The 27826-nt window shown below is 47.7% G+C and overlaps 1 protein-coding gene and 1 long non-coding RNA gene across 5 annotated transcripts in view; one reads left to right on the forward strand and one right to left on the reverse strand.

Moving 5' to 3' along the window:
• Positions 1-27826, forward strand: part of Tbx5 (T-box 5) — an 88707-nt gene that overhangs the window by 7720 nt on the left and 53161 nt on the right. The gene's annotated exons all lie outside the window — the stretch shown is intronic.
• On the reverse strand, positions 1094-27753 carry Gm5563 (predicted gene 5563). 3 transcript variants are annotated; one of them, NR_169213.1, is made up of 3 exons: positions 27506-27753; positions 25013-25086; positions 24215-24296 (listed from the first exon to the last, which is right to left on the reverse strand). It is a non-coding gene; the product is annotated as a predicted gene 5563 (long non-coding RNA). The 3 variants fall into 3 exon arrangements; NR_169214.1 differs by lacking the exons at positions 24215-24296; positions 25013-25086; positions 27506-27753 and adding exons at positions 1094-1379; positions 3355-3423; NR_169050.1 differs by lacking the exons at positions 24215-24296; positions 25013-25086 and adding an exon at positions 26694-27394.

The following is a 27826-nucleotide window of genomic DNA, read 5'->3' on the forward strand; positions in this document are numbered from 1 at the left end:
CTCTACTCGGGAACTCTCTGTAGTTTAAAAGTTCGCCTTTGCTTTTTGCTGTTATTAGGGATTGGGATCTCTCTCTCTCTCTCTCTCTCTCTCTCACACACACACACACACACACACATACACACACTTTTTCTTGCTAGAAAAGAGAGCAGGGCCCCAAGGCAAGCAGCCCACCGTGTTTTGAGCCCTGGGTGCGTGCAGAGTACAGCAAGCGGATTTTCCGCGGTGCGGCATCCCGTTGTCCCTTGGCTCGGGAGGGACTGGTGATTGGGAAGGCAAGAGTGCTGTGTTTGGTTTCTAATTCTTGGCGGCTTTCCACACAGTTATTTGTAGCAGATAAGGAACTTCGGGAGACCCGGAGCCTCGGGGGGCATGAAGTGGGGGGTCCCTCTGCCAGACCCCATGGGTTTTACGGCCTAGGACCTCGGAGGACCGAATCACAGGCAGAATCAAAAATGTGTAAATTATAGATTTGCCTTATAAAACAAACCCTATGTCCGGCGGCTAGAGAACTGATGGCGGGCGTGGAGGGTTGGGGTTTGGAGCTGCCGACCACGAGTTGGTGCGCGGCTGGTTCCCCGGGCTTGGGAAGCTGCCGAACTATAGTGCAGGGAAGCCCAGGCCTGGGGCTCCGTCCCTGACCCGGTGGGCTTGGCGGCTAGACAAAAAGAGGACCTAGCCAAGCGTATCGGCCTAAGACACCCGGACCCTTGGCCCCCAGCCTGCAGCCAAGCCGGCCTTTTAGCTCCGGCTGGCTAATTAAATTTAATCGAAAAATATTGTTTATAAGGATAGCCGGGAGCAAAAATGGTGTTTAAGAGGTCGGGTGTGCGCGCCTCCGATGCCAGGGTTCCCTGAGAAGAATTTAACCAAGGGTTCGGAATGCTTTTCTGATTACCTCTCTCTTTAGCCTTTTGGGAGCCTCTGGTTTTCTGCTGCTGGTTTTGCTCCTGGATCTTTCTCTCTTTCTCTTTTCTTTACCCCCCACCCCAGCCTCCATTTTCTTTCTCATCCCCTTCCTTTCGTGTTTTTTTTTTCTCTCCCCCTTCCCACCCTGCTCGGTTCTTTCCCAGTCTGTGCTCGCTTTTATTTCTTCCTTGTACATACATATTTTAATTTAAACTTCTCCAGTACTGGGAATTAAACCTCACAAATACCAGGCATTTCTGGACTGTCGAGCTGGTATTCTCATTTTTTTCTTTCTTTCCTTGCTCCTTGCTCGTTGTTCGAAGGCACTTCCTCTGCCTCATTTTTTCTTGTCTCCTGTAGGATAGTTCACACTCCTTTTCATTTTCCCATTCAACTGTCTGGTCTTCACTTTGTTGAGCTTAAACTTTCTTGGTTGTGGCAAACCGGACTAGAAGACAGATCCCATTGGCCTGGTGAAATTCAAAAAGAGGAGAAGGCTTTGTAAACTATATCAAGGAGTCTTGTTTTGGGATTACTTCCGTTCTCCCCAGGACAGGAAGTACAAGAGAAAAGAGGGGTACAAAAGTTGACTAAGCAGGCTTTTCCCCCCACCTTTCCCTGCTCCCTGCTTTCCACAGTCGTCTTGGTTGCCCACTTGGAGCCAGGGAAGCTGCCCTTATCAGCTTTGGTCCACCCTGTGAGTGTGCATACCAGCATCCTCGGATACCATCTATCTGCTCCGAGTCCGGGGTTTGCATGAGAAGTTTCAAAGTCAACAAACCACTCAGGATTAAGCTCCTTCTCAGACTGCCTAGTTCCCTTCCTGGATGACAGATTTCTATAATTTTTTTTTTGCCTTTGAATCCAGGGTCTCCCCTTCTCAACAGCTGTCCATCTATTGTCATATTTATTAGGCAAATATAAACCCATAAATACCCGTGAATGAAAAGCCCCGTGATCCGTAATGCGCTGCCGACATTTGTCTAACAGCCTCACTCCTTTAAATTTTGACAAAGAACGTGGGAATGCCACACTGTTGGCCTTTCCCTGTAAGTGATGAGAATATTAACATTTGACCACCGTGCCCCCCAGGAGTAGCCTCCGCCCCATCACCTTTCCTAACCTTCTGTCTTTTACCGGACTCCTTTTCTTCCCAGGGCTCTAATCGCAGCCAGCCATTCAAATGATACTGGGAGAAAAATCTAGGCATATCTGTGGCACGGTGACCCTTCAAAGCACACTCATTGAGGGTGAACGTCAGTGTGCAGAAGCTTCCTGGAGATCCTTAGGGTACTATGCTTTCATTTATGGGGGAGGGGGTTGTGTTTCACCAGGTGCTCCTGTATATGACCATCCAGGGGTAAATTAAGGAGAGAATTCTTGGTAGCAGCCCCAAGGCTCAGTTTCAAGCTTCCAGGAAAAGCTTACAGCCACAAGCTACTGAGCCCTGTTTCAACCCATGGTCACCCAGTGCTTTTGAAGTATGCATCTGGTAAGAAGATTGGTGTAGAGGGTATTTGAAGTTCACATTCAGTGCTGTTGAGGGTGTAGAGGGAAGGTGGTTCTGGGTAATGGTTACAGCCACTATTGGGGGCAAGTAGGATTCAGCCATCCAGACTTTATCCTGCTGGTGTTTATCCTGCTATGGCCTCTCATTTGTAAGTGACTCATGTTAATCCAGAAAGTTTGGATTAACAGGAGACTGACTAACCTAATTATGCAAACTAGGCAGTGGCATATTATTATGCAGATAGAAGAATACTTAAGAACATCCTCAATGTGAGGATGTGGCCAGAAGGAGTAAAAAATAATATTGGACTGAAGGCAAGGGAGCAGAATGGTTTTGGATATCATGAAGCAGTCAGTGTATGTGTGTGTATGTGTGTGTGTGTGTGTGTGTGTGTGTGTGTGTGTGTGTGTGTTGTGATGGAGACCTCCAAGAAGATGTTCAAGACACACAGCTACCACTATGATCCCCCCCTCTAAATGGTCTGGGAGGGAAGCTCATATTTGGAGGATTGCTTGCTTTGTTTGTTTCATGCTTGTCTTACCTACACTGTAAATAATTGTGTGTGTATGTGGGTGTGTATATATGCATACATACATACATACATATATACATACACATATATAATAGCAGCAAGTGGTTGCTGCTGCCCTCTTGGCCTTTCCTTGGCCTTCCTGTATCTTCACCTTCCATCCCTTTTCCTCTCCCTTTCAAAATAATAGCCACAGACTCAGGGACACTCATCATGAACCCAGGCTGTATCAATTGCTTAAAAGACAATTCATCCATCCTCATACGGGCACCCGCAAGCAAGATGTCCTTAGCCCCATCTTACAGGTGTGCACACGGAGGCCCTTTGGGCAAGTCTCCTGACCATGTTCACGTACTTAGTACAGACGTTTTAAAACTCAAATTATATGTTCAAACCAAATAATTACAAGCGAAGTCTCTTCATGTCCCCCATTGCTTCTTTTCCGCCCACTGCTCCAACCCCTCCGCCAGCCGTTAATCTCCACCCCATCTCCCGCCACTCACAACTGAAGCAACGGAAGAAAATTCTGGAAACAGAAAAGCTAAGCCCAGTTCGATGTGGGCCAACGGCCCCCCTAGAAAGCCAAAGGCAAAAAGTGCAGAGACACACGGTGGATTGAAAGGTGGGATTGATGGAGTCAAACACATCCGTCCCTCGATTGTTCACAGGAAGCCCTCCTGTGGACCCCACGAGTTCCCAGTCCTGTCTCTTTCTCCAGTTTCCCTAACAGTTCCCATAAATCCTGGCGGGTCTTCCTTCTCAGCTCAGCCAGCGCTAAACCTTGATTGGGGTGAGAGAGTTTGGCTTTGGAAAACTTCTTGCTTAAGATCCGGGTGTGGAGCCAAGATTCCTGCAGGGAGCCCTGAGGCACGGGCTCGCAGCTCTCACCAAATTTCCCCTTATCTCAGGATTTCTCTTCTGTGGGTGATACCTCCAAACTTCAAATGCATTCCTTTGCTGCCTCACCAACACCCCAGGAAAATGCTAGCAATCTTGGTTTTGTATTTTGCAGAGGGAAGCCGAGTAACCCATGGCGCTGAGAATCCAGGGTACCCAGTGTGCGTTAGTTTCCTACGCATTTCTTTATTGCCAAATTAAAATTATTTTCTAAAGCTCTGTTCGATGAACTCATTTCTAGCCCAGCTCCCCGCCCCCAGCCCCCAGTTTACTTCTTCCAAGATCATTTCCATGATAGCTCCGTTGGGGTGCGTTTTCCAGATCTGATCAGGGTTAACCTCATCTTCTTTGAACCCCGAGCCTTCAGCTTCATTGTGCAGTCACGGCAGTGTGAGTACCAACAGCCAGCCCCCAAGCCCGCACCCATCCCCTCTAGTTTAGTTCTATGATCCTGGTGAAGACTTCAACCTTTTTTTTTTAATCTGTAAAATGGGCTTTCTTTCTTGGTACTCACCTTAAAGTTTTACTTTGAAGAGTGTCAAGCAAGCAGGGTTTTACCTAGCCCAGAGAAGGACACCCGATGACCCTTAGCTGCTTTAAGAGTCTAGTCTCTGTATGTTGCTTTTCAGCCTCCTTGATATAAAGTAGGTACCAGTGTTACTGAAAATTAACCAAAGAAGCAGGCTTCCTTTATCAGCAGAGGTGTCTCAGAGTGTGCACTGTTGGAAAACCGGTTAGGTTTCTGCTCTCTCACCCTGTCTCCCCACAAACAGAAAAGTTGGGGGTGGCACTGTGCTGGACGATAGACCTCAAATCGCTGCTAGTGCTCCATTCTGTATGTGTCACCTGAGCGGCTAGAAGCAGTATCCGAACCTGACTACCTTGTATGTGGGTAAACTTCAGTATAGAAGGAGAGGCTGCAGAGACAACTCAGTGGCCCAGGGCACCCACTGCCTTTGCAGAATTCATTTTCCAGGACCCACACGACAGATCCCAACTGCCTGTAATTCCAGTTCTGGGGGATTCCATGCTTCCTTCTGGCCTCCCTGGTGCCAGGCACTCACACACATTAAAAAAAAATACATATTTTACTTTTTTTTTTTATAAAAAGACGTGAAGTTCATATTAAGCTCGAGAATGTGTGTGGTCACATTTAAAAAGTTGATGATATTCATCTGCAAATGTAATGCTGCCCCATGGACTATAATCAATCGACATCTTAAATGAGTATTTGGGCATAGAAGTGTCTTCCCAGGGAGTCTGGAGAGATGGCTTAGCAGTTAAGAGCACTAGGTGCTTTTCCAAAGGACCAGAGTTCAATTCCCAGCACCCACATAGCAGCTTACAACTGCCTATAACTCCAGTTCCAGGGGATCTGACACCCTTGCACAGATAGACATGGGGCAAAACACCAATTTATAAAAATAAATCATTAGAAAAGGAAGTAGTGTATTCACTTTTTTCTAGCACCATGTACTTAGCTAGATTTTGTTAACACTGCATAGAACAAAGATAAGGCCATTGAGTGATAAGCCTTCCTGGAATTCTTCCCTGATTTGGTTGGTGTGTTCTCCTGGCTGACTCCCTTGGTCTGCAGGGTGGGGTGGGGCTCCTCTCTCCAGGTAGACCAGATGGACGGAGCAAATGACTAAGTAGTTCTTTGTAAGTCACCACACAGTTGGATAGAACACAACACTCTTTTGTATGTGATAATTAGCAACTAAAATTGCTCCTTCCTCTAAAATTAAGAAATGAAGAGACCACAAGTATGCCTCTCGTAGCAACATTAACACAAACTCTGTGGACTCTTTTTTTTTAATTGCCAAAAAAATGTTTAAATACAGAAAAGTACACAGATATCACATACCTACATTCTTGCACCTAGATAGAAAAAAAAAGCACAATGTATGTTCAAATATGGTTTTTTACACCTATTCATTTATTTAGTGTGTGTGTGTGTGTGTGTGTGTGGAGAGAGAGAGAGATAGATAGATAGATAGAGAGAGAGAGAGAGAGAGCGCATGTGTATGGAGGTCAAAAGAGAACTCAAAGAAATCTGGTCTCTCTCTACCACGTAGGTCCCAGGGATTGAACTCAGAATGTCAGGGTTGGTGACAAGCATGTTTACTGGCTGACCGTCCCCTGTATTTCCAATGCTAGTATTGGCATGTGTGCACTTGAGCAGTCCCCACCTTGCTGGGTCTCAGTGTTTTCCCCTACAGAATGGGAGCAGTCGGGGTTAAGCTGGTAATGACCAAAATAGAGGGAGGAGGCTTCCCTTCACCCTGAGAGATTCTATGGAGTACAGAGAGAGACCATTTCTGGTGCTTTATGCTGGGACACCATGAACTGGCCTTAGTCAATGGTAACACACCCCAGCCTTTTGTACTGAGAGGAGTGACTCTTGGCTATTGCCCCATTTCTCAGACTCAAAACCAGCAATGGGCCCTTTGGTTATTTCTCCTATCGAAGCCCCGGTCAGCTCAGAAGAGACAAAAAAGAACAGAGACTTGAATGGCATGACTGGACTGTTCTGGAGTTGATATGGCAGCTGGCTACAGGTGCCTCAGAAGTTTTGGCTATCTCAGGAAATCCTAAAGGAAAAATATCAATAGTTCCTGCCTTGCAAAAGCAGTCTGTAAGGAAAAAACACACAGGACATAGGTGGAGGCAAGAGTCTGGGTGAATCCCTCCCAAATTACTTAAAAGACAAGACCTTGGGACCAATGGCTGGTGGTGTGGTTCAGTGGTCAAGCCCATACACACACACACACACACACACACACACACACACACACACACAAATAATGATTTATATTTTAAAAAAGTAAAATAAAATTCCAGTTTCAAGGCATTGTTTTCTGAATGTTTAACTTCCCCAGACATGCAGTCGCTATTTTCCTGTCACAGATGTACCCAAAGCAGCTCAGAGGGCTTTATCTTAACTTTCCAAACCAGTTTACTTAACTTGGGGGCGGGGGACATACTCTGCTCCTGTTAATGGGATTTTATTCCTTGCTGTGCCAACTTCTGGGGGTGTGAAGCCCTGAAAATTGGAGGGCTTTGTTCCCGTCTATAAACGGATGTGGTTCGAAGAAAGAAAGAAACGAAGAAAAGAAACACTATGCAGACAGTTGTTTTCGAAAACAGCTGGCTCCAACCTCCGAAGCAATTAGCTGTTTTCTGAATAATTCGCTCGGACTGGCTTCGGTGTCTTTCTTTGTCTATTGGCCACTAAGGCCAAGATAGTAAAACCTCAACTAGCTGTGTTTAAAGTCTCTTTAATCAGTTATCAGCGTCTTTTTATGTCAAAAATAGCTTGCTTGGTAGCTCCAGTCAAGCCAACTGGCTTCTCTTCAAACTGGTTTGTCTGAGGCTGGGGTTCCACAGGAAATGCTTGGCTCTTACTCCTAGATGGGACCCCATTGATGTCAGCTGGAGTCCAGCCATTTCCTTGGGCTAATAAAGCCCCCAGAATCCATGCTGAAGACCTGATGAAAGATGCTGGCTGCTTTTCGGTGGCAATGGAACAATACAACATGTCCTGGGTGTGTGTGTTGGGGGGGGGGGGGGGAGAGGGCTAGTGATTCAAACTTGCTTCCAGACAAGTCCTAAGGGTATAATGGGTGGTTTGCATTTCCAGAGCTGGGGTGATGGGGTGATGGGGGCAGGGGGAGGATAAATGAGAAAATCTGGGGAATGATAAAGGCAGGAGGAATGGGTATATTTTTCACTATAAATGATAGAAGTATACTTTGGGTAGAAGTGTGACTTTTTTTTTTTCGATGGGATTTCTCTATGTAACAGCCCTGGCTGTCTCAGAGCTTGCTCCATAGACCATGCTGACCTCGAACTCATAGAGATCTGCCTCTGCCTCTGAGTGCTGGGATGAAAGGCTTGCACCTAGCTGTTCATGTCTCTTTTACCTTTTTTTTATTCTTTCGGTTTGTAAGGGACAGTGTCTTCCTGCCTCGGCCTTCTGAGTGCTGGGGTCACAGAGGGATACCACCACCATACCTGGTTCTATTACTGACTTTATTGAGGTGAAGATTAAGTAAAGGGTGAGACTCAGGAGCTGGCTCAGTGGTGAAGAGCACTCTTGCTACTTTTGCAGAGAATCTGTGTTTGGTTCCCAGCACCTACATGGGATGGCTCATGTCTTCCTATAACTCCAGCCCCAGGAGATCAACTCCCTCTTCCGGCCTCCTAGGGCACTGCGAGCACGTGGTGCACAGACATACACTCAGGCACACAGCCATATACAGATAAAATACAGGGAGGGGTACTCTGAAGCTAAGGTGTCCCAAGACAAACTGTGATGGTTTCCTTGAGCATTCGTGAGCATTTCTATGTCAGAGAAACCACTGTTCTTCAGAACCCCCATCAATGGTTCTTTTCTTTTTCTTTCTTTTTTTCTTTTTTTCAGATAGGACCTCTTTTAGCCCAGGCTAACTTTGAGCTTTGTATGTAGCCTAGGTTAACCTTGAATTCTTGCTTCTACTTCCTAAGTGCTGAAGTGTCGATGTTACAGGTGTGTGTCATGACACCTACACCTCACTCTGTCTTAGTTTTTATTCTTTATTTTTTTTTCTGAAACTGAACATCCTCTTGGAATTCTTCTGAGGTCATGTTTCACTTGGCAGCTCAATGCCCCCGCCACCGTGCTTGTGTGTATAATTATGTATATGTGTGTGTGTGTGTGTATATATATATATATATATATATATATATACATTATATACATATAATGTATAATATACACACACATATATATATACACACATATATATAATTTCTAATGAAATAGATACAAAGTAAATATACTGTTAACATCTTCTCTGAACAGTTATCTGATTATTGCTGAAATCCTATGTGACCACCTGAAGGCCATGATTTAAAAGCACAGGGCTGACTCTGATGAGACCTGACTGAGACCTTGGTCTCCATAACAACAGTGTGACTGTCTCCAGGTGATCTCATTAACCTGAGTGAGCTTTAGAAAGTAGGGGTTGATACCTCCGAAATGGAACTGTAAGATTTAAAAGAAGTCTGGCCATGTCAAGATCTGTAAGGTCCCTGGAAGGTAAGGAATGCTTCTGGGCTGGGTGTTGGGTGGCTCAGCTGTAGAGTCTGCCTGAAATCTCCCCAGTGAGGGGCTGGGAGCACAGGCTCAGTGCGAGCAAAGCCCTGGTCTCTATCCCCAGTGCTTCTAATGATAAATAAACAGACCCTGAGGGTTGTAAGGAAACACGTAGGGCGAGCATCCCCAGGAGGCCTGACCCCGGCGCACGTACATGGTGGTCAGTCCCATACACATAAGGGGTCAGTGTAAACCTAGATCTAAGTTTCAGACTGTGACAGAGACCATGGAGGTGACAGCAGGGCCTGAGCAAGAGCAGCGCCAGAGTCATACGGGTGAGCTTACAGAAATTCTGTCACCCAGGACTACGAACACACCTCCCACCGTCATCGTGCTAACCCTCAGCCCACATGCAGTCAGATTTTCATAAAACGAAAAGTGTTCTAAGGAGTTTCTGGCCCGTGTTCATGGGGTGGTGGATGCTGTCAGACGGTTATAATGAGAATCGAGTGCTCATCTATGATTCTGTTCTCAGCCACTCTCTCTTGGAAAATGTCATTATTCCCCCACATGGCCATCGAGTGCCCACCCACAACTTTCATTATGTCGCTAGGAGGCTATTTATAAGGTTTAATGAGCCCCATGCACATGTCTCAATGATCATCATTTCACAGCAGCCTTTGCACACAGCTTCCCCCAAAGCGATGGAGGTTGCCGACAGGGTACGGGAGATGGAGCCACTCCGTGTTCTTTGTGTCAAAAGAGGAATAACTGTCCTCTTACTGTGGAAACGTCACTTCCTAATAGCCATGATGCTACCACTCCCCAAGGGAGGGGAGTTTGCAGAGGCTGGGAAGACAGGCAACTTCAGAGCCAGAGAGCCTGGTCTTGTGTTAGTGGGATCATCAAGAGGACCAGGCTTGGGGCTGGTGAGATGGCTCAGTGGGTAAGAGCACCCGACTGCTCTTCCAAAGGTCCGGAGTTCAAATCCCAGCAACCACATGGTGGCTCACAACCATCCGTAATGAGATCTGACTCCCTCTTCTGGAGTGTCTGAAGACAGCTACAGTGTACTTACATATAAATAAATAAATCTTAAAAAAAAAAAAAAGAGGACCAGGCTTTACTGATCTTTGCACACCGACTTCCTGAAGCAAGTAGTGGTCATTTGGTATCACACTGGTAGTTTTCAGCAAGACTCTGCTTCGTTCAGCTCTCAGAACTCCATCTGATTTACATTTTAAAAGGGCAACATATTGGGGCAGGGCTTGTAGTTCAGTGGGTAGAGTACCCGCCTGGTATGAGCAAAACCCAGAGAGATATAAACTGGGTGTGGGGGAGCACGCCTGTGATTCCTCCACTGAGGAGTCAGAGGAAGGGGGATCAGGAGTTCAAGGCCACTCTTGGCTATGTAGTGAGTCCAAAGTCAGCCTAGAGTACATGGGAACTTGCCTGAATATAAAGGAGAGAGAGAGAAAGACAGAGAGACAGAGAGAGACAGAGACAGACAGAGATAGACAGAGACAGACAGAGACAGACAGAGATAGACAGAGACAGACCACACACACACACACAGGGGTGGGGGGAGACACACAGAGAGAGACAGAGAGACAGAGAGAGAGAGCGCCAGGTGCTGGTTCAGTTGGTAAAAGCAGGGGGTTCACACTTCTCACTGCCTGAGTTCAGTTTCCAGAACTAGAATGGAGAAGAAGATAATGGAGTCCTAAGGGTTGTCCATATGCTAGCTAAGACACAAGGACACACACACACACAGTACACAATAATAATAAAATTAAAATTAAAAAAGAAAAAGAAAGACAATGAATGAAAGAGAAGCCCCCATCGGATCACGAAATTGAGGAATCTTACAAGGTGCTGGCTTCAGGCATATTTAGAGTCAAAGATACTTAACAATGCCTCTATACCGCACACTATAAGATTTATGTAATAGACCAACACAGAAGCTGATACTGTCCCTCGGTGAGTGCCGTCTGAAGGCATAAGCCTAAAAACCTGAGTTCAATCCTTAGAACCCACTTAAAAATAGATGGTGAGGACCAAAGCTGTCTCCTGGCCCACGAATGGCACCACGGAATCCCCCCCCCCATGTTATATGCACACACAGTAATAACAAGTAAAAATTTAAATGATACCTATAGGATGCTTATAATTTTTCAAATTTGTTTTTATTTATGTGTACATTCATCTATGTGTGAGTGTAGTGCCTGCAGAGGCCAGAAGAGGGAGCTAGTTATCTGGAGCTGGAGTTAGTGATGGTTGCAAGCTGCCTATGTGGATGCTGGGAATTTAATTGGAAAGAGCAGCCAGGGCTCTTACCTGCTGAGTCAGCTCTTCAGGACCATATGTACTGTTCTTAAATGGAGCACATAAACTAAAGACATTGTCTCTCTCCTCTCTGATGAGAGGGCTGCTATTTATGGAGAATTAGGATGGTATATTCCTAACTCTGAGCACTGTCACCTGGTCAGACATCTTCCTGTCTTCTGCCTTTTACAGAAACAAGTTTGCATTTCATTACTGTGGATTGTCCCATGTACAGCTTGTCAGTCTTGTCTTTCTGTGCTGGTGGAAGGCGGTCTCCTTGGCTTTGGCAATTTGGAAGAATACAGTTCAACTGTTCTGTAAAATATCTAGAGATTTGAGTTTGTACAATGTTACTATGTGAATTTGTATTTATTTATGTTTGTTTACATATTTAGTTATCTATCTATGTCTCTATCTATGTGTCTATTTATCTATGTATTAATCTATCTATCTATCTATCTATCTATCTATCTATCTATCTATCTATCTATCTAACAATCTACTGAGACAGAATCGCCTTATATAGCCACCTAAGTCTGGTCTCCCATCCATGTGATCCTCCTGCCTCCGCAGGGTGAACTGGTAGGGTTCATGTGAGTTCTCTCCAGTCAGGTGTATTTCCATGTGTCTGCTTCCAGATTTGGGTCACCTGAAAGGTCGTGTTCAGGAAGGTAGCCTTCCTGCAGAAGCAGAGATGTGCTGGTCTCCCTTCATCGCTTTATGTTCAGCACACACCCAGTATCCCAGAGTGGGACTGGCCTAAAGATATGTCATGCACCACCTGACTTTTCACTTACAAGTGCCTTTCCCCACACTGTGTGGTGGAGCTCTGAAGCAATTGTTTATTGAGCTGAGCGCACGCTGCTCTTCCAGAGGCCCCGCATTGGGTGGCTCACAAGCACCTGTACCTCCAGCTTTAGGGGATCTGATGTCTCTTGTCTCAAAGGGCTCATATACGCAAGCACATGGATGTTCACATAAATAAAAAATAATGATAGAACATCTAAAAAATATTATGAAGCCAGTTTTATCTGCTGAGCCTCCAGCATTTCCTCTCATGGTGGAGACAATAACAGGTTGCGGTGACTTTAAATTTGAGTTAAAGCAAGGTAGAATTTTGGAAAAGGGCCTGCCAGAACCCTGAAGGGTCTGTATCTCAAGTATGCTTTTGTACATATATTTTGTACATGTATACACGCAAATGTACACACAAGGGTATATTCTTTTTCCCCTCTTTTCTCTTTATTTTCTTCTCTTCTCCTCTTCCTCCTCCTTCTCCCTATTCTTTTTCTCCTTCTCCTCCTCCTCCTCCTCCTCCTCCTCCTCCTCCTCCTCCTCCTCCTCCTCCTTCTCCTCCTCCTCCTCCTCCTCCTCCTCCTCCTCCTCCTCCTCCTCCTCCTCCTCCTCCTCCTCCTCCTCCTTTTGAGATAGGGTTTCTCTGTGCAGCCCTGGCTGTCCTTAAATTCACTCTGTGGATCAGGCTGGTTTCAACCTCAGAGATCTGCCTCCTCCCTCCTCCCAAGTGCTGAGATTAAATAATGCACCCCCACCACCTGGTTACACATATGTATACTCTTGATCCCACACAGCCCGCTCCCACTTTATAATATAAGCTGCTTTTAATTTGCTTTTCTTTTGGTCCATGCTGAGGACTGAACACAGAACCTCACACATGTTGAATGTGGACTCAGAGAGGAGCTGCTCCCAGAAAATGGAAGACGTGTGAGGCGAGGCAGAACCTTCATTTGCTTCTGTCTCTGCTCTAACTTCAGTATCACTAGGTCCAGGCACGCTGTGGTCAATATTGAACTGAACCATGTATCCCTGCTTGGTAGCCTGGAGGCTGATTTTTAGACTAAGATGAGATCAGAGAATTAAATGAATTCCATGTATAGAGTTCCGATCCACATCTGCTAAATTTCTTGTGCATGTGTGTGTGCATGAGTGCATGGGTGCACGTGTATTTGTGTGCATGTATGTGCATTCATGTGTATTCGTGAATGTGTGTGCATGTACATGTTTGCACTTGTGTGCATGTGCATATCAGTGTGCATGTACATGTGTGTATGTATGTGTGTGCACATGTGTGCTTGTATATGTGTATGCGCATGTGTGTGTATGTGCATGTATGTGTGTGTATACATGGTGCTGTTTATTTCCTCTTTTACTGAAATGGGATCTTTCTCACTGGTCTGGAGCTCACTGAGTCATCAAGGCTGGGCAGCTAGCTAGTCCCAGGGATCCACCTGTCTCCACCTCCTCAGCACTAGAACTACGAGCATGTCCTGTGCTGCTCTTAAGTTCAGGGGTGTTAAATTCAGGTTCTCCTGCTCATGCAGCAAGCACTTGGCTGACCGAGCCCAGCTGTCTCTGTAGTCTGACGCTCCTGCTCAATTTCCTTCTTAAACACACAGAGTGGGCACGAGCTAAGGACCCATTTGTGCTGAGGAGGGTGCTAGGGGATGGTATGAACTAAGCTGAGCACACCAGGCTTTTCCTCTTGTGACATGGTGAGCCATCATGTCTACTGAGTGGGCTCCCTCAAGGTGCCAATCTGTCAGAAACCCTTCCTGTATGTGATGGGTCTTCACAGCTTCATGCTTTCTGATACAGTTGCAGACACTCACTAGACCAGCTGCGTCAGGTTGGTGTTTTTCCTCTCTGCCTGAAGATTCTCCTCCTATCAGATAATTTTCTTATTTTGCTCATGGGTCACTTCTGCCAGGGGTGTATTGAGTGTTACACATGAGCTTGTATGAATGAACCCTCATCTACCCAGCCCCACATGTACCAAGGTGAAAGCTACTTCATAGATGACCCAAGCCTTTGGCTCGGACCAAGCTTGAATTCCCTCCATTGCTCAGAAGAGGATGAGGTCCTCTTTGAATAGCTCCAACCGCTGTCATTGTTTAATAGTCTGGATACATAGTATCCTTGCTTGGTTTGGTTCTCTTCTTAAAGGCTTGGGGAAGGAAGAAGGATTTTGACATAAATGAGCAGAGATGGGAGGGGCTGGATTTTGGGGTCCACATGGGCTGTGCAAACATTTCCTTGATGGGAATCTTCCTTGCATGTGGATATGAGTATCTATTCACTGTGGCTTGGTCAACATCCAGGCATGGCTTCTCCAGGACCTGTGGGATGGGGAGAAACCCAACTGGGAAGGTCAGCTAACTTGTTGTCAGATACTCCCTAAGCCACCTTCATGTGTTTAGCCAGCAAGCCTCCCTTGGAAGTTTTGAACTGACAAAACCATTTTCCAGTTGGAGTTTCATTCTCAGCCATGGCACTGGCCGGATTTGGAAACAACACTGCTCAAGCTGGTGTCTAGGTGGGAAATTTCCTTTCTCCAGGAAATGCTTTCCCGGGGCTTGCAGATTTGGGTGAAAGTTATCTATGGCGAATAAATGCAAGTGATTTATCATGACCCTGCTTTGAAGACCAACACTCAAGTGAAGCCATACCTTGTTAGGCTTTAAAACTGAGATGAGAGGCCGGGCAGTGGTGGCACATAACTTTAATCACAGCACTTGGGAGGCAGAGACAGGCGAATTTCTGAGTTCAAGGCCAGCCTGGTCTACAGAGTGAGTTCCAGGACAGCCAGGGCTACATAGAAAAACCCTGTCTTAAATAAAATAAAATAAAATAAAATAAAATAAAATAAAATAAAACAAAACAAAATAAAATTGAGATGAGAGGACTAGAGAGATGCTCCAGAGGTTAGTAGAACTTACTGCTCTTCCGAATTAACTGAGTTTGATTCCTGCACCCACATCAGTCAGCTCACAACTACCTGTTACTCCAGCTTCGGAGATCTGATGCCCCTGGTCTTCCAAGGCACCTGTACTCACATGCCCAGAAGCACACACACAATTTAAACTAATATTTTTAAATTGGTGTTAAAGAGTTGAGCATGTGTCCATAGTTGTCAGCACTTGGGAGAAAGAGTATGGTGAGTTCAAGGTGAACCTTAGCTCTATAACAAGACTCTGTCTCACAAAACAAGGCAATTAGAATAATAATAATAAAACGATATCCAAAGGAAAACTAAAGAGGGGTCGTGAGTAATATTCATGGGATGCTTAGCAAGCTCGAGGCACCCTGATTGTCGCCTGAATATATCCCCAACAGATGGAGAAACCTGTAATTATCATGGCTTTAGAGAGAAAACCAAAGCCCAAGGTGCTTGTACACCAAGACCACAGGCTATGCAATTATCAGTGTTAGAATTCGAACCCAGGACCCTGGAGATTTCCCACTCTATCTTACTCATGACCAGGTACTCATGTCTCCCTTGCCTGACTTCATTTAGTTGTATGTTAAAAAAAAAAAAGCATGTGTGCATGTGAGAGACTGCCTGTGTGCAAGCACATGAGTTCATGTGGTGCAAGAGTGTGAGAGAGTCAGTGTATTTTGTGTGAGTGCATATGGTATGTGCATATATAGTGTGAATGTTTGTGGTATGTGTGAGTGTGCATATGTGTGTATGAGTATGTATGGTATGCGTGAGTGTGTATACATGTGTGTGTGTGTAAATGTGGTATGTGGTGTGTGTGTGTGAGTGAGTGTATGTGATATGAGTGAATGTGTATATGTGCGTGAGAATATATGTGGTATGCGTGAGTATGTGTGTGTGTGTGAATGTGTGTGGGGTGTGTATGTGTGTAGGTCAGAAAGTTGCTCTAGGGGAGCTGGTTCCTTCTTACACCTTGTTGGATCAGGGCATAGAATTCAGGTCATCAGACCTACATGAGAACACCTCTACCTACTTCACTCTGAACTCTTGAAACCCACCTCCTTCTCTCACCAAGCTGAGAGACAGCTGGCATCCAATAGTCGGGAAGAGAAAAGAATGGCTCAGGTTGGGAGCATCAGTTGCCTGAGGAATTCTACCATGAGGGCTAATACAGTAGCTCTGTCGGTAGAGGGCTTATCTGTTCTGTACAAAGCTCTGGCTTGATCCCCAGCACCACAGGACACTAACCATGGTGTGGTGGTACATCCGTGCAATCCCGGCACCCACACAAGGAGGCAGGAAGATGGAAGGCTGGCTGCACACTGAGTTCAAGGCCAGCTTGGACTATATCCTGTCTTTCCTATCAGCTTCACCATTGTGAGGTTCCTTTGGCCCATGGCTGTGAATGTCAACATCCCGACCTTGGAAATGGGCCCGCATGTCTGGATACTTTCCATAAGCCAGTGTGTAATGACAGGACCCTCTTGTTGGGGATTGAATACATCACCGCCCAAATTCATCTGCTGGAATGTGACCTCATGGGGGGAATACTGGCTTTATAGACGTAATTAAACTAAAATGAAGTCATTAGGGTGGTCCTGCCTCCTTGCCCTCCCCACCCCCATTAGACTGGCACCCTCGTAAAAGAGCAAGTGTTCATTCACGTAGGCACATGGGAGAATCCACAGCCTTGTGGAAGCAGCGATGAGAGCCATGCATCGGCTGGATACAGAATGCAATACGGGATGCTGGGAGTGGTCGTCGTTGCCTGGTAGAGGGAAGGTCAGCTCCTCACTACACAGAAAGAACTGACCAGCTGAAGCTGGGAGGAAACATTCCTCTCACTTAAGTTACTCAGCCACACCAGCCCCAGGAAATCCAGACAATCCTGAAGGAGAGACGTGGGCTGGGGAGGGTGCTCTGTGTGGGCGATCACCAGCAGGGAGTTTGGGGTGGTCCTTCCAAATCTATTTAGCACACCACAGGGAATGTGCTCTTTGGGAGAGCAGCCCTTGCTAGTGCTAGGCACCACGGAGTCATTGAAGGTGTCTAGTGTCTTTGATTTGGGGCTGGTCAGGGCTGGATTCACCTCAAGGCCTTGTATTTGCTGCCTTGGGTGTAATGATACCTCCTTACAAGTAACCATCCGAGGCTTAGTTTTGCTTATGAGTCTGTGGGTGGCGGACGGATCTGACCATTGGACTCACCGGGTGTATATGACAAGCTGCCAGTCAGGGGCAATGAACCTGATTGGATGGCTTTGCTGGTGTTAGCTGGGCATCTGTAGGATGGGGAGGGTCACCCAGTATACTCAATCTCTCACAGTCCATGTGATTTCCTTTGTGTCTCCCCAATGGGGAGTAACCAGGAAGGGAGAGGCAAGAAGAGACAGCAGGAACTGACCTCACTCGGCTCAGAGGTTGGTGTCTCAGTGACACTGGATCCCAGGACAGTAGGCCTGAGGTCTTGCCCAAGGCCATCTTGTTTGTTTTGTTTGTGCTTTGTCTATTTGCTGTTGAGACAGCTCTCAGACCTTATTAGGCCAGGCTGGCTAAACATTCACTGTGTAGCCTGAACTAGCCTCAAACTCCTGGTAATCCTCTTGCCTCAGCCTCTTGAGTGCTGGGATTGCAGGTGAGTCATTGGCTCTCATTATGTCTTCTCCCGTCTTTTCTCCCTCTCTCCCTCTCTTCTTCAGTGCTGGGGGCTGGAAGCCAAGGCCCCCAGCATGCTAAGCAACCACTTTACCATGGAACACACACACCCCAGAGTCTGCCATAAACATCTGATAATTTAAGATCCAGGGAACAGATTCAGAGTCCCTGCCTCCGAAGGTCTGTCCCCATAGGAAGAGGGCCTGAGTCAGTGGTTAGTTTTGGCTATTAAGTGCTGATTGGGATAGAGGCAAAGGCTGCAGCAGAGGGCAGCTGGGGCCCTGATAACAAAGTAGCAAAGATCAGTTATCCCCCCCCACCACCACCACTTTGGAGCTGGGGCCAGGGTGTCTGGGGCCTTGAGCAACTCTGGCCTTCTCCTGCTCTCAATAGCATCTCCTTCTCTAGAAGCCTGTGTCAGAGGACTCGTAACTTCTTGTCAATTTTAGTTATTGGCACTCGTTTCTTCCCCAGGGGACTAGGGGCACACTGGCCTGTGGAATTCTTCTTTCACCTCCATTTTGCCTCTGAGGTTCTGAGGTCTTTGACAATATGTTTCCAGAGCCCTGATTATGCACAAGTCTTATCCTTTTGGGGGGGGTTTGCTTTTGTTTGTTTGTTTGTTTTCTCTCCTTTTACAACTGCCCATTGAGGAGTGAGAATCATTGCACAGAGCAAGATACAGAAACGGAAAGGCTGGGCATACACAACTAGGGAAGTGGCAGAGTGGAAGTTTGAACCTACAGCCACATCCAAGAGCTTCATTCTGCAACCTGGCTTCCCACCCCAGTAACCTCTCTCCGTACCCAGGCCCACTGTGCCTTAGAGAGAGAGAGAGAGAGAGACAGGCTACAGTTGAGCTGAGCCCAGAAAAAAAAAACCTCTTTGCTCTCCAGCTTTTAAATCTCTGTGCTCAGCAAGATCCCAGCTCTCCTTCCCTACTCCCTCCACTGCTTCAAGCCCCCACCCAGTGAGACCAAAAGGTCAGAGCGTGGGTGATATGAAGGGCCCGGCCAGCAAAAGCAGCTAGAAGCTCAATATTTTCTACCAGCTACGGGGCAACACCCTGGATGTATAAATGCTTGATTTTATTTTATTGTTATTATGGCTCAGGGTCCAGTATGGGCCATAAATGAATTTAAGAGACTTCGGAGTACAGAATTTAATATAGCTGGTGTCATTAAAGAAAAATGGTACAGAGAACCTGTGGGGACAGACAGACCCCCACCCCCATCCCTGTCTCTCCCTCGCCATCTCCTGTCACCTGCCACCTTTCGGGAGTGAAGGAAGGCTGGGGGTAGGGTAAGTCCTCCATGGGGGGAGCAGGAGGGGACTGAGCCAAAGTGAGCTGAGGACTCCCAGGGACAGGGCAGGGTGGGGGCGGGGGTCACCCTTCCCAGGATGCCTGCTGCTTCAGTGAGTAAATAGTCAAGTAGGGACACTTAGGGGGCGGGCATGAGACAGAACTTTCTAGATAAGGAGAGGGCTTATCAGCCTATAAAAATACCACTTTCACCTATCAGCTGCCTTCTTCTCCTGGGAAGAGACAGAGGGTGGAAGAAAGGAGCCAGAGATGAGGGATGGAAGGGAGAGAAATACAGGACTGGTGAGAGCCACACAGGCACAGAGAAACAGAGAGAGGGATCTTTGGGTGTTCCCTCCTTCATATATATATCTTTATCTTTTGCTCCAAGCTTCCCATCATTCTGACTGCTGTTTTGTTTTGTTTATTGTAAGGAAGGAGAGAGTGTTACAACCCCGTACATTACTGATTCGTTCATTATATCTTATCTGAGAGCATCTCACATTCCCTGGTCTGAGTCCATCTGCCATATCGGCATGATATATTTGATTGCACGTGTATTTTTACCTTATGTGAAAAGTACGGTAAACAAATAAACTCAAACGGCGGGAACAGCAGCAATGAACAACAGAACAGTTGCCAGGCAGAGAGAAAGGACAGAGGCACCACCTGTGTAAAGTCCTGGGGGAAGGAAAAGAAGGTGCAGGGATGGGGAACAGAAAGGGGGCTGGGTGGGAGGTGGGACCAACAGACAGGAGCCAGCACAACCTTCAGGATGTGTGGAGGTGGAATTTCATGGAAGACCTTCAGATGCCTTTTGGAGGGCCATATGCAGGGACATGACAATCATGTGGCATCTTTTGATAGTACCTAAACAGTCAGCTCAGAGATCCCTGGAGGAGCTGGCGGGGATGATGGGTGGAGGAGTGATCAGGTGTTCCCTGAGGAGTCACTGTGGTGTGGCTTGTACAGGGGTCAGAGGATGCTGGCCTCAGCCTCAGGTAGGCTCTTAAAACCGGGTCCTCTATATGCCTATCCCTCCTTGAGCAGAATCAAGGACTCCGTCTGACCTGTGTTTGCTGAGCCCACATGGTTCCCGGGGTCAAAATGGGTTGATTTGCTTTAAGGCCCTGGAGCTTCTGTGAGGCTGGCAGAAGGCAGGGAAAGGTGGGCTGAAAGCGGAGGTACCGATGGACTCATTCTATCTGCTCCCTGTCCACATGTCCATCTTTCCTCCCCAATGGGTGGCTCTCAGGCTGGACAAGATCTATTGAGTCAACAGATTCTCTTAAGATGGATTTACCAAACCTGCCTGTGAGCATCAAGGGAGAGTGTCTGGATAAGGGAAGAGGTTAGGCCCACGTGTGGCATATGTAGATGTATAAATCATGAATGAATGGGTATGAACGGGATTCAAGGTGTGCGTGCACTTACGTGTGGGGTGTGCTAACCCCCTTGCACACTGCGTTGTAGACATTTAATATGGCCGGCGGCTGATTGGTGTCCCTCCCAGTTGTGCAGTGTGCTGGACCCCAAGGCCGGGGGGTGGGGGTTGGGTGGCGACCGGGTGTGAGGTCGGGCAAGGAGAAGTTCCTCCTGAGTGTGCACGTTTCCGAATCGCCTCTGTCCAAAAAGTCTCAGGTTTGCATCTGTGGCTGGCTAGGACTGATCACGGGCATGGCTACATTGCCCTGCGTTATGTGTTAATGTGTTCATGAGACATGCTAAGCTACATGTACCGCGTGCGCTCTAAGTGACAGTGTCCTTGGCATTTTGTTGCTTGATTCCCTTGCTGAGGAAGTGCAAGCTGGTGGCAACCAGGGTGTGTGTGTGTGGGGGGGTCCTGGCTACTGGAAGCTAGTGAGATAGCTTTCTTCTAACACCACGGAGCAGAGGAAGATAAGACCAGAGACATCTTGAAACAGTGGTTTGCCATCAGCATCTACTGGCTCCTGAGAGGTCCCTGAACATTCTCACTGGGAACAAGGCTGCCTGGAGCTGAGCACTGGAGGTAGCCAGGAGGAAGCCTGGGAAGCTATGGAAGATGGGGATTCTGTGTGTCCGTCTGGAGGATGTCACTCTGTCCCCCCATTGCAGCCACTGTGTGCTTTAACTGTTGACATCATACACCTATGTGCACCTAACACCTGGTCCTGCGCGCCTGCCAGGAGTTGGGGGCTTCCCACATGTTTGGGGCACAGGAAGAGGCACACTCGGCCATACATACTCGCCCCTTTTTTTTCTCAGGCACCTTTTGCCCAGTTCCCAGGAAGTGGCTGTGGACTTTGTTTCCAAATATAGACAGGGGAGGCCCCTGGCTGTCTGTAGACATCCCTTCTGGCCTCTAGAATGCCGTGCCTCAAGAGAACTGAGTTCCAGAGGCCAGCTTCAGCCCCACACCTGGAATGGCTGATGGCATACTAATCATAAAGGTAGATGATTAAAATGGAGAGATGGGAGGAGTCAAGGGGTAAAGGGGCTTGCTGCTAAGTCTGGTGATCTAAGTTCAATCCCCAAGACCCACATGGTGAAAAAAGAGACATGACTCCTTCAAGTTGACCTCTGATACCCACATGCATACGTCACACACCCACACTCACATCCCACCCCACTTACACACACACACAGATAAACACACACACACACATGCATATACATACATGGCCCTTCCAAGATGACAGACACATACATGATCATCCTATACCACCCGTGCCCCATGCCCCTATACACAATAGCTCACACATGTTTTCATACAATGAGGTACAAGGAAAATAATAAATATATACTCAAATGTATGTGTGCATATTATAGGTGGATGCATGTTTTAATACTCCAAGGAAGCTTACATGATGATATAGCTACACAACTCCAAATTGACACCTATTTAAATATATATATTTAAATACCTCAAGAGCCCACACAATGGCTCAGACTCCCTTGCCAAATGACATGCAATTATAAATAATGTTCAACGATAGGCTGGGCAAGGTGGTGATTCACACATTTAATCCCAGTACTTGGGAGGCAGAGGCAGACAGATTTCTGAGTGTGAGGCCAGCCTGGTCTACAGAGCGAGGCCCTGTGTCATAAAAAAACAACAACAACAAAACCAAAAAAATTAAAAAATGCCAAAAAACCAAGCACAACAGCAGAGGCTGGGAATGAGAAAGCTTGCTTATCATGAATAAAACCCTAGGGTTCCACCCCCAGTACAGCATACAAGGGCTGTGTGGGCAATGTTTACAGAAGGAGACTTGGAGGCCCCAATCCTGGAGATTTAGAAGACTTCCCAGGGAGACATTCCCTGTAGGGTGGTAAGGCAGCCTAGGTGCAGGGAATAGAGGGACAGGACCTGACAGTGGGGACCCTAGAGCCTCCATTTTAGGCACTGAGCTGGACTAAACTCTCAATTCCCTTTCTAAGGAAGTAAATCTGCTTTTGGACTCAGGCAGCCTTGAGCACAGGGTACAGATCTGAGCATGGCCTGGGACCCTTCTATGACCCCCTACCTGGGCCCCAGGATATCAGCACAGAGGAGAGGCTAATGGCGACCTGCCTTTTCTCCTGGAAATAGAGAGATTTGGAGGGGAACGTAAGGACAGTCAGGCCTTGTGATCCTCATAGCCCTATCCCACAGGCTCACTCAGCAGGCTAGCCCACAACTGGGCAGCATGCAGGGGTGGGTGGGAGGAACTTCCCCTACACAAGGGGCTCCCATTCAACTCCTACCTGGGGTGCCAGGGACTAAGATGTGGATGTGAAGTTTAACTGCTGGGTCTGTCTTCCTGTTCCCTACACCTGAGTATAGCCCTTCCTCCTGCCTCCAGGGCAGTGTGTGCTGGCCTCAAGGCTTTGATAGAGGCTGGGATATGGGCACACAACCATTAGGTTTGGAAAGCAAGATTTCATTCATCCTTCATCCTGGAACCCAGTTGCTAAGGGCCAGAAAACCAGGGTCCTCTACCCACTTCGCTGGCTGTCAATGGGAGAGGAAGAGAGAAATCGGGTACCCAAAGAAGTCTGAACTTTTCTCATGGAGGCTGACTCTTTGGCAAGTACCTAGCCCAACAGATCTGCTTGAAAGCCTTCCCCAGGTCCAACAATGAAGAGGCCAATGATGAAGGTGCTCGGGGTGGGGTGGGGGTGGCGGGACTCTGTAGTCAGAGAGCCTGACCGGGACCCAGGTCAGTGACCCCCCAGGCTCCCCCCCCCCGCCCCCAGAGAAACTGCTTCCACAAAGCAAGGGACACATGTGACTGTTTTGCTCTGGCAGAACTGTATGGAGCTGAATGAGCCAGGGGGACTCACATCAAGGCAACCCTGGCGTGCTGCAAAAGTTCATTAGTCTTGAACCTCAAGTGCTGGCAGATTCATGAGCCTAAAATATCTGCGTGTGTGTGTGTGTGTGTGTGTGTGTGTGTGTGTGTGTGTATGTGTGTGTGTGTGTGTGTGTATACAGACATCAGTCTTGAGAAAACAAGAATACAAAAATACCGAGAATGGGAGTTGGGAGTTGGGAATGTCAAGTGCTTAGTGTTCTGTTCTCAGCAACAACCCGCCCCCTCATGCTTGTAATCTCAGCCCTGGAGAGGTAGATGCTGGAGGAACAGACATTCAAGGTCATCCTGGGCAAACACGGGGAACTGAGCCAGCCTGGTCTACATGAGACCCATCTTAAAAACAAAACAAAACAAAACAAAACAAAACAAAACAAAAAACAACAAAAAAAAAACAAACCAAAAAAAACAACAACCAACCAACCAACAAACAAACAAACAACAGAACAGAACAGAAAGGAAAAGAAAAGAAACAGATGAGACCTGGAGACATAGAAGATGCTACAGTCGCCCCCACCCCCCACCCCACCCCTACCTGCCTCACCAGGCTGAGACTAGAGAAGCTGGGTAGGCCCCACAGATGGCTAGGAGATTTGCTGAGGTTAGACGTCCATTCAGAGCGATTATCTACCCTCCCTGGCCAGTTCTGAGAGAGTTGGGGTACAGCCACAGCATGTAACAAAGCTACCATCCCGCAGCTCCAAGGCCTTGATTGGCAGCAGTGGGTCTGGACCTCTCTCCCTATGGCCCTCCTGTCTCTCTGGGTTGCTTATTACCAAGCTGGGCTGTCAATGGTGGAAGGGCACTATCTCATTCTTTCCCAAAGCTTGTTCCCTCTCACAGGGACTCACAAGACATTTAGCCTGGATTGTCCACCGGCCACCGCATCCCCCCTCCCCCCCGAGAAGAACACTCTCTCTCCTCACCCTGAAAATTCAAGGAAGAGCTCAACCAGAATATTCCTTTAATGTTTTCTCTGTCACATCCAACACCAAACTCTTCTTGGCCTGTTGTTCCTAAATGAGAGAGGCTGGTGTCAGTTTCCATTAATGTCAAATGTTCTCCTTTCTGACTTCCTCCTCCCGAGAAGAGGTGGCTCCAGGCCATGGAAGGAAGGGAGGGTTAAGAGTGGAACATCTAAAGTCCCAGACCTGGCTGGTTCCACCAAGGGTTACCACTCAAAAGGGTCCCGAGTCAGGCTGATACTAAATATCATTTTTTTTCTGGCTGAAACTAAGTAGCAATTTTCTCAAAGCCAAGGGTACCAGTGGAAGCACTCTCAGGCTTCCATACTTCAGTGTCCACATCTAGACACCGAGGGATACAAGACTGGACTGCCCCCTCCATCTCCACTGTTGACAGTATTATGGGTGGCTCTTGGTCGCTACAGTGACCAGGAAACCCAGAGTCCTTCATGAAACACAGCTCTCCCACCCAAAGCAGTCCAGTCTACTTCCTAACCAGGGTTCTTCCTGTTGTGATTGGGACAGAGGGACAAGCTGTCTCTGCTTCCAGAGCCTTCTATCAGGGCTGGGTGAGGCAGGAAGGGATTGACTGGGGGGGGGGTGCAGCTAGCAGCTGATGGGGAAGAAAAATTAGAGGTCTCGACCAAACAATTGTCTTGGTGACTGATCCTTCTACTTGGGGTTTGGCTACCCTCCTCACCCTCGCCCGCACCCCCCCCCCCACCTCCCTTCACCTCTCTAAAGTCATTACCAGAGTTTTCACTTACAGCTCCAGGCAGGAGTGGCAGCTCTCTTTTCTTCCTACCTCCTCAGTGGACCCCAGCTGAGAACCTTGTACTCCCTGAGGAGAGGAAAGAAAGCTATCGAGGGCCACCCATATTATCCTCAAGGATCAGGGTGCCTGCATGTGTGTGGATAAACTGATGTTTCTTGAACAAGTGTGTAGGCCCAAGTTTAAAAGTCTGATGTGATCTTGGTAATTTCCTAAACCTGGAGCGACCACACTGCCCTGGTATACAGAAGTAACCATTCCCAATTTCTCCTTTGTTTCCCCGGCCCAAGGTGAGGTTTCATCTCTCCTCCCTACCCTACCCCACCCCTGCATCTATGCATGGCCCTTTATGAAACGGCTTGGATTCTCTCTGGTGTGATGCCTCTCTTCTTCAGGGCAGGCTGGCTGGAAAGGGCCCCCGGAGGCCTCCAGCATTGGATAGAGGTGCAGTTTCATCTCTGGTTTTGAATCTGGCCCTTTGAGCAAGCCCAGCACACACGTGTGGATTTAATTTTCCTTTCTTTCTTGCTTTCTTTCTCCCCCCCCAAAGGGAACAAGAAAAATAGTCTTTCGTGTCGACAGCGCGACACCATTCCTTCTGCCAAAGAAAATTTGTCTTTTCCAGAGCCCCAGAGAATAGTGCACTCCCAGGTTTCCTTAGCACCCTTCTGTCAGGGTATGGGGGGATCCAGATAGGTCCCTTTACGTTCAAGGGGGACCCCAGCCCTAGAGTTATTAGCCTAGGTCTCTGCCAATAAGGTCACCACATACACACATTTTGAGGCCACTGATGGTGTAGAAGCAACATCTACATCCACAGAACTTTCATCGACTTTGGGATTGCAGATAGGATTCAAATTCCCCTGGTTCAGTGCAGACCCTGCAGCCCGAGGAGGCTCCATGCCATTTCACTTCAGACCCTCACCCTTTGGGACTGATGACCACCGAAATTGGGGGGGGGGGCGGGATTTGGACAGCATGTCCTTTACCACCGAGTTCTACAGTCACCTAACTGCTACTTTGAGGGAGTGAGGACTCCTCGAACAGCTTGTTGTCTACAGAAACATATCCATGTCTTATCTCCTTGATTTGAAATACAAAACAACCTGTCCACCCACTCGGTCAAGAGCAATAATCATAACCAGAGGGATATTAGAAGGGTATATTGAATATTGAATAATTGCGAACCTAGTCAACACTTTCCCTGAAGGCCCAAAGCTGAGAGGCTGGAAGCTGAATAAAACATTGGAAAGAACCTTCCTGAAATCCTGGAAAAAAAAACCCACATAATAAAGTCAGATTTCACTGGGCAAGAGGGAAAGTGACCTCCTGAGGAAAAAAAAAACCAAGAAAACAAAAAAACCTTCCCACCCTCCCAAGGAGTCTTCCTTCTGCAATCTAAGTTGGCCAAAGTTTAGTTTTCTCGTCATTTCTATTGTCATTAGAATTCTTATTAGTTTTCCCAGGCCTGTGTGCTCTCCTCTCTACTTTCTGACCCCAGAGGAGACCCAAAGGAGGCAGGGACAGGGCCATTGGGGAGGGATACTGAACTAAGTCTGTGTTCCCGCGTGTTCTCTTTGCTTTACTCTAAAATTAAAGGGGGAAATGTAAGGAATAGCAATAATACGAATACTAATAATAGCAATAGTAATAATACAAATAACAGCAATGGCTCATTACGTTTTGTTTTGTTTTAATAGAATTCCGGGTCTTCCTATCTTTCGAGGTATTTAAGATCAAGGCGGAAATTTTGCAAAAGGGGGCAAGGAAGTATGAGAAAAACCAGCGGGGAGCAGGGTTAGGAAAGCGCAACTCTTGGAAAGAAGGAAGGTGCCAGGCGTGTATGTTGCTGCCCTCTCCCGCACAGAGGATGAGGGTGAAGCGGACAAGGAGACGCTGAGGCTGCAGTCTCTTCCCGTGGTGGTTGCTTTCTCCAGAGCACGGGGCCAGTCTCTGAAGCTGGGCTTGGCCCAGGTAGTTGCACCCGAAATTGCGGAGCAATGGGGGAAAGTGAAAGGAACTCGGCCCACTCGCGGGGCACCCTCGGTCTGGGTTTCCTGCCCCCACCTCGGTTCTCCTGGTCACCCTACTCGAATACGGGGACAAGGATTCTGGATTGCATTCTTGGGTGAAAACGTGAATTTGGGGCTCGTTCGCCTGGGAAACGAAAGCAAAGCTGGAGCACCAGGCCGGGCAGCCTGGACTCTTGGGGAAGAGAACAGGGATGCACGCTGGTGTCCTGCATCTGTGCTGCAGGCTGCTGCCCCGCTGTCCCTTGGGGCCTGACCTTGGCTCTACCGCTGCAGGGCCGCCCGTGTCACTGCCGCTCCAATCCTCGGTGGACTGCGACCAGAACCGGGTCATGCTTCTGGGAATCCTAAAGTTTCAGGGATCGCAAAACCCCAGGACAAGTTCAGATGGAATGTCTGGCTCTCCTGGGGCCCGCAACGCGGGGGTTGGGGTGGGGGCGGCGGGAGGAGAAACTTACCCTCGGGAAGGCCTGACGCTCGCTTGCTCCGTGTAGGGCAGGCCTAGCTTATTGCCCGGAGCCGCTGGGGTGGGAGAAAGTCTGTGCGGTTTCGTAACTCAAAACCCAATGGGTTTCCAAATGCGCGTAGAAGCTTACGCAGACCCACCCGACCTCTCAGAAATTATGCCCATTGATCCAACTAGAAATAATTGCCGATTTCCACAAAACAAAATAGAGCGCCTCGCCCCTCTGCAGGATCCGGCGCTGAAAAAAAAATTCCCTCTGCACAGTGCACCCGTCTCTACCCCTTCTCCCACCCCGCCCCACCACACACTCGCA

Source organism: Mus musculus, chromosome 5, assembly GCF_000001635.26.
Source record: "Mus musculus strain C57BL/6J chromosome 5, GRCm38.p6 C57BL/6J".
Lineage (NCBI taxonomy): Eukaryota > Metazoa > Chordata > Mammalia > Rodentia > Muridae > Mus > Mus musculus.